A 10,483-nucleotide genomic window follows, 5' to 3' on the forward strand; every position below is an offset into this window, starting at 1 on the left:
TTATCTGAGTGTATGATCAACGTTCGTCGAAACCACTCAACCACGAACTGAATTAATACGATGGCTCAGCAACAGGCTTATATCGATAATTTTACGTTTCATTTAGCGACCACGCTACCAAAACAGCAATTTTGAACAAGTTTTTGGCCTTTTCGTGAGTAGCTGTTGCAGTGAGCTGAAAGCGGACCCATTTGAAGCGCGTGGAGACCTTACATTACAATCGCCGCAGTAGTTCCCTAGAAAGTAGCCTTTTCTTTCTTTGCTCAGAATGCTTCTGAATACCGACGCCCTATTTTCCTAGACTTCCATATTTCAAACTTCGCATTCCAATTTGGAACAAATTTTTATTGGTAAAGAACAGTGCGGCTCATTCGGAATGCGGGGATAGACACAGGAGTACCAATTACCTCTGACACTCTTCGTTTCCAAAAAAAAGTGAGATAGCGATAGGGGAGAGAGAGGGAATGTTACGTCAGGCAACTAATCATCGCAAGCCAACCTTCGATGATGATACACCAGCTACCCCAACTATAAATTCCCCTATTGTGAATTTCGTAGGAAGCTTTATGGTTCTTGGTAGCTTTTATAGCGACGCCCGTGTCACGCTATTAGTGCTTTCTGGAATGCTCGAAGGAACTAGGAGCTACCGCTTGCCTATCACGTGGGGCACTTTCTTTTTCCAAAGCCATTCCTTTAGAGTTTTCAAGACAGGCCTTTGAAATTGTTTGGTGGCGCTCGTTTGGTGGTTGGCGCATATATATATGTATAAATAATATACATGCGCCAGCCAATTATACTCGCTCATTTAAGGGAATCCATGGCGTAGACGCCATTTCGTCGTCCGTTATCCAACAGTTAAAATGCTCCGGAACATTCGGCCCGGCCTTTTTGAACACATTGTGCATGGCACCTCGAGTACCAGGTCACAGCCCACAGCCGTAAGATGTGACGAACGTTTGCCGTATAGGGACGCCATAGCTTTTTTTTTTTTTTCTCTCTTACCTTTCTCCTGAGTTCGGCAGTTTCTGGAAGAAGATGGAGGCTCGTCCAATTTCTCTTACCGTTCTACAGAGGTTGCAGTCTGCGTCTCGATTGCTAGGGTGGCCTTCGCTATTTTTGGGTGATCTTGTACTTACCTTGTTTTTAGTCTTGTCTTGAAATGGAGGCTTTCGTGTCCGGGATACTTCTTTGTTAGTAAGGGCGTGCGTTCATAAGTGTTAGTGGTGATATTGATGTACGTACATTCTGAACCACACTTGTCTAGAGTGGTAAATTTATTTGTCTGTCGTCAACGCCGCAATGAGGTCATGCATGGTCAATTCGCATGCCAGGTCAATGAGCTATAGGACTAACATAAGTGTAACCTTGCAGCTACCTCAACGTAGTAGCTGCGGGCGCTTGCGGCCACTCGACCACTCTGTACAAGTGCGACTCAGACTGTAGTGCTCTGGTGACTCCCTGTAGTGACTTCTCCTTTTCTGCTGCAATTACGTGTGATTGCTGGCAAGTGGCAAAGTAAGTATTTTCTCACTATTATTTGCTGGAATACATTAAAGTTTAGTCTTAAAGTGAGTGGAGGTTTCCTGAGCAAGGAAAGATTCCACAGTAAGTACTGGTGGAGTTGCCTCCTTGAAGATCTGTTAGTAGCTCAAAGTTACTTCATGGGTTTGAGAATGCCTGCCTGGGGATATTTGTTTATCGATAAAGATTTGATTGCAGTTTCTCTTAACACACAGAGACTTGCACTGATAACTTTTGTACATTTCTGCGCAAAAAAACAAAAACAACTAAAAGGCCTAAAGACGAGAAAATAGTGTCATTGGTGAAGTTGCTAAGGTTGTATAAAAAAGGGAGGCTAGACCTTCAGTTCCTTTGCTGTAATAAGCATCCTTCATCCCCTAAATAAATAAGTTCAGCGGGCTGGAAGAACACTCCACTAATACATATTCAGTACATGTTTCTTTTTATTCGTCCTTTTAAGTAAAATCGCAGTGCTTGAATGGTCCTCTACACCAGCACAATTTGAGTGGGTGTTTTCTCTTCATTCGTTTCTTTAAAATCAACACTGTGTCGCTACGTGTCAGTGGGGCGACTGGGGTCTTGTATGACCTCTGCCTTCTGTCTCCTCCCTGTGTGCTGTCCACAGATTTCCCGACGTTGCTTGGCCTGCTGCTTCGTGGTCTTCGGGAAGTGGTCGCCGACCAGCGGTGAGATGAGCTGCAAGCATACATATGCAACCTTACGAAATACAGCAAGAGTGTCTCGATAATAAAACGGGGTATTTCGTTGCATTCATTCATTCATTCATTCATTCATTCATTCATTCATTCTGCGTACGGCTAAAGGCCATTCTCCCATTTGCACAATAAACGGGGGAAGTTGAGAGAAGGGGGGGGAGGGGAGAGTGGTGGAGTCCCGATCAACTATCACGCAGTTGCGTTCGCAGGTGTTCCGACTTGCGCTTTACAGTAATGAACTATGATACTAGAAAGGTCTAGCGGTAGATGCAGTACAAGCATGCATACAGAAATAGCACTTAGATGCAACTCGACGCCACGATCTCGAGCGCGGTTTCAGATAGGTCCAACGCGAAATAAATTCGCTTAAGAGGAAGCTTTAGCTCGGGCCCATCTCCGACGCGGCCTATTCAAATACATGTAAAACGCAAAAACGTTTCTTTGAGATAACCCCTGGACCGATTTTGATGAAATTTGTGGCATTTGAAAGAGAAAGTTAAATTCTAGTGACTGTTGGAAGCGGAATTTCGATTTAGGGCTTGAATTTTCTTAAACCGATTTTCAAATATTTCACCGTTTGAAAGAAATAGAAGCACGAAGTTTACAAATTCATATCTCTGCATCAAGAACTGATATCGCGGTTCTGTAAACGGCATCCATTAGATCATTCAAAGCGGACAAATTCAATATGTCATTTTACATCTTACGTGAATTTGTTACGTTGGTTACAACGGTTTTGCAAAAGTTGTATTTCCCTGTGATTAAATTTTTTTATATTCATGTGTAACATATCAATTTTGTCCGCTTTAGATGTACTACTAGATTCAATTCACAGAATTGTATTATCATTTTTAGTGGTTGAGTTACAGAGTTGTAAACTTGATGGTTTCGTTTTTTGAAAATTTTCGATTTTTGCCAATTTTTTATAAAAAATTGACGACCTAACTTAATAATTCGAAACGAACAGTCACTAGATTTTAAGTTTGTCTTTTAAATGCAACAAACCTCGTCAAATTTGGTGCAGTGGTTGCCGAGAAAAACGAATTCTGCTTTTACATGTATTTAGATAGGAGCACCCGAGCTAAAGCTTCCTCATAATATGCAACGCTAATTCGGTTAAATCAAACTTCCGCAGTCATTCCTGTCGCCTGCCACTCAGCCAAGCGAGATGTCCTGATCGGCAGACTTGGAGGAAGTTACCTAAACGCTAGCTGCCTGAAAAGAAAATGGTGCTTTTGTAGACACAGACAGCAAAACAAATGTCGACGAGGATGTGGAAACCCGCAGGGCTGACATCGAAAAGCATTATTAAGGAAGTCCTAGATGTGCCCCTGCAAAATAAAATTATGGCGAGTACACCGCCCAATGGCGCCCACACATTATGTAGCTAATGATGGCCTGGATCCTTTGGTGTATTTCTTCAGCAACATGAGGAGAATAAAAAAAAAAAATTTGCAAGCTAAGGGAAATTCCAGGTTTTCTAACAACGCATCTCTTTCCGAAATGCCGGCGAGCAACAGTTACTCAATGGCTTAAGAGTTCTTAAAGCAATGTCATGCATGACGAAAATCTAACAAAATATTTTTTTTTACATCTGCCTTTATCTGTTGGTGCAGTTTCATTTGTTGGTTTGCACAGTTTGCGAGGAAAAATGCGTTGTGTTATTCAGATTCTTGCTACTAAGGCAAACTTCTCATGCGGCGCGCAGATATTCACGGTTTTCCGATTTAATATTAACGGGAATAGCCGCCATTGGAATATGAACCTGGCAACGTTTAACGCTAGAACGTTATCTAGTGAGGCGAGTCTAGCAGTGCTATTGGAGGAATTGGAGGGCAGTAAATGGGATATAATAGGGCTCAGTGAAGCTAGGAGGCCAGAAGAAGCATATACAGTGCTAAAAAGCGGGCACGTCCTGTGCTACCGGGGCTTAGCAGAGAGACGAGAACTAGGAGTCGGATTCCTGATTAATAAGAACATAGCTGGTAACATACAGGAATTCTATAGCATTAACGAGAGGGTGGCATGTCTTGTTGTGAAACTTAATAAGAGGTACAAAATGAAGGTTGCACAGGTCTACGCCCCTACATCTAGTCATGATGACCAGGAAGTCGAAAGCTTCTATGAAGACGTGGAATCGGCGATGGGTAAAGTCAAAACAAAATACAGTATACTGATGGGCGATTTCAATGCCAGGGTAGGCAAGAAGCAGGCCGGAGACAAGGCAGTGGGGGAATATGGCATAGGCTCTAGGAATAGCAGAGGAGAGTGATTAGTAGAGTTTGCAGAACAGAATAATATGCGGATAATGAATACCTTTTTTCCGCAAGCGAGTTAGCCGAAAGTGGACGTGGAGGAGCCCGAATGGTGAGACTAGAAATGAAATCGACTTTATACTCTGCGCGAACCCTGGCATCATATAAGATGTAGACGTGCTCGGCAAGGGTGCGCTGCAGTGACCATAGGATGGTAAGAACTCGAATTAGCCTTGACTTGAGGAGGGAACGGAAGAAACTGGTACATAAGAAACCAATCAATGAGTTAGCGGTAAGAGGGAAACTAGAGGAATTCCGGATCAAGCTACAGAACAGGTATTCGGCTTTAACCCAGGAAGAGGACCATAGTGTTGAAGCAATGAACGACAATCTTATGGGCATCATTAAGGAGTGCGCAATAGAAGTCGGTGGTAACGCCGTTAAACAGGAAACCAGTAAGCTATCGCAGGAGACGAAAGACCTGATCAAGAAACGCCAATGTATGAAAGCCTCTAAACCTACAGCTAGAATAGAACTGGCAGAACTTTCTAAGTTAATCAACAAGCGTAAGACAGCGGACATAAGGAACTATAATATGGATAGAATTGAACAGGATCTCAGGAACGGAGGAAGCCTAAAAGCAGTAAAGAAGAAACTAGGAATAGGCAAGAATCAGATGTGTGCGTTAAGAGACAAAGCCGGCAATATCGTTACTAATATGGATGAGATAGTTCAAGTGGCTGAATAGTTTTATAGAGATTTATACAGTACCAGTAACACCCACGACGATAAGGTGAGAGAGAATAGTCTAGAGGAACTTGAAATCCCACAAGTAACACCGGAAGAGGTAAAGAACGCCTTGGGAGCTATGCAAAGGGGGAAGGCAGCTGGGGAGGATCAGGTAACAGCAGATTTGTTGAAGGATGGTGGGAACACTGTCCTAGAAAGGTTGGCCGCCCTATATACACAATGCCTCATGACCTCGAACGTACCGGAATCTTGGAAGAACGCTAACATAATCCTAATCCATAAGAAAGAGGACGCCAAAGACTTGAAAAATTATAGACCGATCAGCTTACTGTCCGTTCCCTACAAAGTATTTACTAAGGTAATCGCAAATAGAATCAGGAATACCTTAGACTTCTGTCAACCAAAGGACCAGGCAGGATTCCGTGAAGGCTACTCAACAATAGACCATATTGTCACGTGGTAGTGACGGTGAAGAAAGAAGCAGTATGGTGGAATACAAAACTAGCTTTTATTGGGCGAACCTGTGCCCACAAAACAGGCTACACTTATAGCACAACGAAAGCGGCGAACACAGTCGGCGATCGTCGAAAATCTGATCTGCGGGTCAAGCGGGTCGGCTTTTATAGAGCAGTCGTCGAATGTTCCAGACTAATCGTTCGGACCCGCGTGCCTTCCACAAAGTTCTACACCATTCGCGTCAGGTGATGAAATCAGATAACATAAGTCTCGGCGACAACAGACAGCGGATAGAAGCATCGATAACTTTCCAGAAACTTCGGATACATGCAGGCGCGTCCCATGCTGTGCGATTACATTTGTTAGGCGGCGAAACGTGGTTGCCCGATAAAGATAAGTACACGTGTCAATACCCCCCTCTTAAAAAAAAGCATCGTCCCGATGCTACAAATATAAGAGAGCGAAACACAAAAGGACACTTCTTAAACATAAGTAACAAAAAAGAAATAAAGTCCAAAGGTCAGTTACGCGAAGCCACAAAGTTCGTTAACGCTGGTAGTAGGGCTTGAGTCGCACAACGTGGACTATTTCAGGTCGCGAGCGGCGCCGCTGTGATAGCGAAATACCGTCTGGCACGACCTCATAGTCCAGTGCGCCAATACGTCGGATGATCTTGTACGGTCCGAAATAGCGACGCAAAAGCTTCTCGCTCAGTCCTCGTCGGCGTATAGGGGTCCAAACCCAAACACGGTCACCGGGCTGGTACTCCACGAAGCGTCGTCGGAGGTTGTAGTGTCGGCTGTCGGTCCTCTGCTGGTTCTTGATTCGCAGGCGGGCGAGCTGTCGGGCTTCTTCGGCGCACTGGAGGTAGGTACGGACGTCAAGGTTCTCCTCGTCCGTGACGTGAGGCAGCATGGCGTCGAGCGTCGTCGTCGGGTTCCTGCCGTAGACCAGCTTGAACGGCGTGATCTGTGTTGTTTCTTGTACCGCCGTGTTATAAGCGAATGTTACGTACGGCAGGACGGCATCCCAGGTCTTGTGTTCGACGTCGACGTACATCGCTAGCATGTCGGCGAGGGTCTTATTCAGCCGCTCCGTAAGACCATTCGTCTGCGGGTGGTAAGCCGTTGTCCTCCTGTGCCTTGTCTGACTGTATTTCAGAATGGCTTGGGTGAGCTCCGCTGTAAAGGCCGTTCCTCGGTCGGTGATGAGGACTTCTGGGGCGCCATGTCGCAGCAGAATGTTTTCGACAAAGAATTTCGCCACTTCGGCTGCGCTACCTTTCGGCAGTGCTTTTGTTTCAGCGAAGCGGGTGAGGTAGTCCGTCGCCACGACTATCCACTTATTTCCGGTTATTGACGTCGGAAAGGGTCCCAACAAGTCCATCCCGATCTGCTGGAATGGTCGGCAAGGAGGCTCGATTGGCTGTAGTAATCCGGCTGGCCTTGTCGGCGGTGTCTTGCGTCGCTGACAGTCTCGGCATGTTCTGACATAACGGGTGACGTCGGCGGTCAGGCGCGGCCAATAATACTTTTCTTGTACCCTCGATAGTGTCCGGGAAAATCCGAGGTGTCCAGCGGTCGGATCGTCATGTAGGGCGTGCAATACTTCTGGACGAAGTCCTGACGGGACAACAAGAAGGTAATTGGCGCGGACTGGTGAGAAGTTCTTCTTCACGAGTAGACTGTCTTGAAGCGTGAAGGAAGATAATCCGCGCTTAAATGCCCTGGGAACAACGTCGGTGTGCCCTTCCAAATAATCGACGAGGGCTTTTAGCTCCGGGTCCGCTCGTTGTTGTTCGGCGAAGTCTTCCGCGCTTATTATTCCAAGGAAGGCGTCGTCATCCTCGTCATCTTGCGGCGGCGGGTCAATGGGGGCGCGTGATAGGCAATCGGCGTCTGAGTGTTTTCGTCCGGACTTGTATGTTACAGTGATGTCGTATTCTTGTAGTCTCAGGCTCCACCGTGCCAGCCGTCCTGAGGGATCCTTTAAATTCGCTAGCCAACACAAGGCGTGATGGTCGCTGACGACTTTGAATGGCCTGCCATATAGGTAAGGGCGAAATTTCGCTGTAGCCCAAACGATGGCGAGGCATTCCTTTTCGGTTGTAGAATAATTGCCTTCCGCTTTTGACAACGACCGGCTAGCGTAAGCTATCACGTGTTCATGTCCATCTTTTCTCTGGACCAGGACGGCGCCGAGGCCTAGGCTACTGGCGTCAGTGTGGATTTCGGTATCGGCGTGCTCGTCGAAGTGCGCAAGTACGGGCGGCGACTGCATGCGTCGTTTGAGTTCTTGAAATGCGTCGGCCTGCGGCGTTTCCCACTTGAACTCGACGTCACATTTAGTTAGCTGCGTCAGCGGCTCAGCGATGCGTGAAAAGTTCTTGACAAATCGCCTGTAGTAGGCACACATGCCAAGAAATCTACGCACTGCCTTCTTGTCGATGGGCTGTGGGAACTTTGCTATGGCAGCTGTCTTCTGCGGGTCGGGGCGGACTCCAGATTTGCTGATGACGTGGCCTAAAAATAGAAGCTCCTCGTAAGCGAAGCGGCACTTTTCCGGCTTCAGAGTAAGTCCTGCTGACCTGATGGCCTCTAGTACTGTTGCCAGCCGCCTAAGGTGAACGTCGAAATTTCCGGCGAAGACGACGACGTCATCCAAGTATACGAGACAGGTCTGCCACTTCAATCCTGCTAAAACCGTGTCCATTACGCGCTGGAACGTTGCAGGCGCCGAGCACAGTCCGAATGGCATAACCTTGAACTCGTAGAGGCCGTCTGGGGTGATGAAGGCGGTCTTTTCGCGATCTCTTTCGTCGACTTCTATTTGCCAATAGCCAGACTTGAGGTCCATGGACGAGAAGTATTTAGCGTTGCAGAGCCGATCCAATGCGTCGTCTATCCGTGGGAGGGGGTATACGTCTTTCTTCGTGATCTTGTTCAGACGACGATAATCGACGCAGAAACGTAGGGTTCCGTCCTTTTTCTTTACCAGAACAACAGGGGATGCCCACGGGCTTTTCGACGGCTGGATGATGTCGTCGCGCAACATTTCGTCGACTTGTTCTCTTATAGCTTCACGTTCCCGCGCCGAAACTCGGTAAGGGCTCTGACGGAGTGGTCGAGCGCATTCCTCGGTGATTATGCGATGCTTGGCGACTGGTGTTTGTCGAATCCTCGATGACGTCGAAAAGCAGCCTTTGTATCGTCGGAGCAGACTTCTGAGCTGCTGTTGCTTAATCATAGGGAGATTTGGATTAATGTCGTAGTCTGGTTCGGGAACCATGGTCGTCGGGGTAGATGCGGCGGAATCCGAGAGGACAAACGCATTACTTGTTTCCAGAATTTCCTCGATGTACGCGATCGTCGTGCCCTTGTTGATGTGCTTGAACTCCTGGCTGAAGTTTGTCAGCAACACTTCAGTTTTCCCTCCATGCAGTCGAGCGATCCCTCTTGCGACGCAAATTTCACGGTCTAGCAGTAGACGTTGGTCGCCTTCGATGACGCCTTCTACGTCAGCGGGTGTTTCGGTGCTGACCGAAATAACAATGCTGCAGCGAGGCGGGATGCTCACTTGATCTTCGAGCACACTCAAGGCGTGATGGCTACGAGGGCTCTCCGGCGGCATTGCTTTATCTTCCGACAGCGTTACTGACTTCGACTTCAGGTTGATGATTGCGCCGTGTTGGTCCAGGAAGTCCATACCGAGAATGACGTCTCGTGAACACTGTTGGAGGATAACGAAGGTGGCAGGGTAAGTCCGGTCATGAATGGTTATTCTTGCCGTGCAGATCCCAGTCGGCGTGATGAGGTGTCCTCCAGCGGTGCGAATCTGAGGGCCTTCCCATGCGGTCTTAACTTTCTTCAACTGGGCGGCGACGGGTCCACTCATGACGGAGTAATCAGCGCCTGTGTCCACTAAGGCGGTAACTGCGTGGCCGTCGAGAAGCACGTCGAGGTCGGTGGTTCTTTGTCTGGCGTTGCAGTTAGGTCTTGGCGTCGGATCGCGGCTGCGTCGTGTTGAACTCAAGCTGGAACGTCGCGTCGTCAAGTCGTCTTTCGTCGGTGTAGTCTTGGCTTCCTGACTGCGTCGGGACGGCGGCGGGTCGTTATTATGTCGTCGAGGTGGTCTCTTCGTCGTCTTCGTCGGCGGCGGAGGATCTTCGTCAGTTCGACGAACAGCAACCGCACCTCCATCGGTTGCTGCTTTTAGTTTTCCGGGTATGGGCTCGCAGAGCGGCCCCGGGCTGGGCCAGTGTATGGACGGCGCTGCGGCGACAGGTAGCGGCCTGGTGACGGCGAACGGGACGGTCGTCGAGAGTTCCACTGAGTGCCGGCTAGGTAATCGGCAATGTCACGTGGGCGCTCCCCAAGCTGTGGACGCGGCGCGTTGACGGCGAACCCTCTCAGTCCCATGTCGCGGTATGGGCATCGGCGGTACACATGGCCGGCTTCTCCGCAGTGATAGCAGAGCGGGCGGTGGTCGGGGGCTCGCCAAATGTCCGTCTTCCTCGCATAGCTGCGCTGGGCGACGGGTGGGCGCGCTGGCGGCGGCGGCGGCGGACGACGGAATTGCGGTGTTGCAGGACCTTGGCGCGGTCGCGCAGGGGGGCCTTGACGGCGGGCGACGACGGCGGCGTAGGTCATTGCTTCCGGCTGCGGTGGTTCTGGTTGCACCTCAGGAACTCCAAGGGATCGGTGCACCTCTTCTTTCACGATGTCGGCGATAGAGGCCACTTGAGGCTGCGACGAAGGCAAGACCTTGCGCAGTTCTTCGCGCACA

General features: G+C 48.6%; 1 long non-coding RNA gene across 1 annotated transcript in view; it reads right to left on the minus strand.

Moving 5' to 3' along the window:
• Positions 1–1,946: 1,946 nt before the first annotated feature.
• LOC140214123 (uncharacterized) overlaps positions 1,947–10,483 on the minus strand; it is a 19,882-nt gene continuing 11,345 nt past the window's right edge. Inside the window, exon 5 of the long non-coding RNA XR_011891055.1 lies at positions 1,947–2,217. This is a non-coding gene — a long non-coding RNA (uncharacterized lncRNA). The remainder of the gene's footprint in view (positions 2,218–10,483) is intronic.

The sequence above is a fragment of the Dermacentor andersoni genome, chromosome 11 (assembly GCF_023375885.2).
Source record: "Dermacentor andersoni chromosome 11, qqDerAnde1_hic_scaffold, whole genome shotgun sequence".
Taxonomy (NCBI): Eukaryota; Metazoa; Arthropoda; class Arachnida; order Ixodida; family Ixodidae; genus Dermacentor; species Dermacentor andersoni.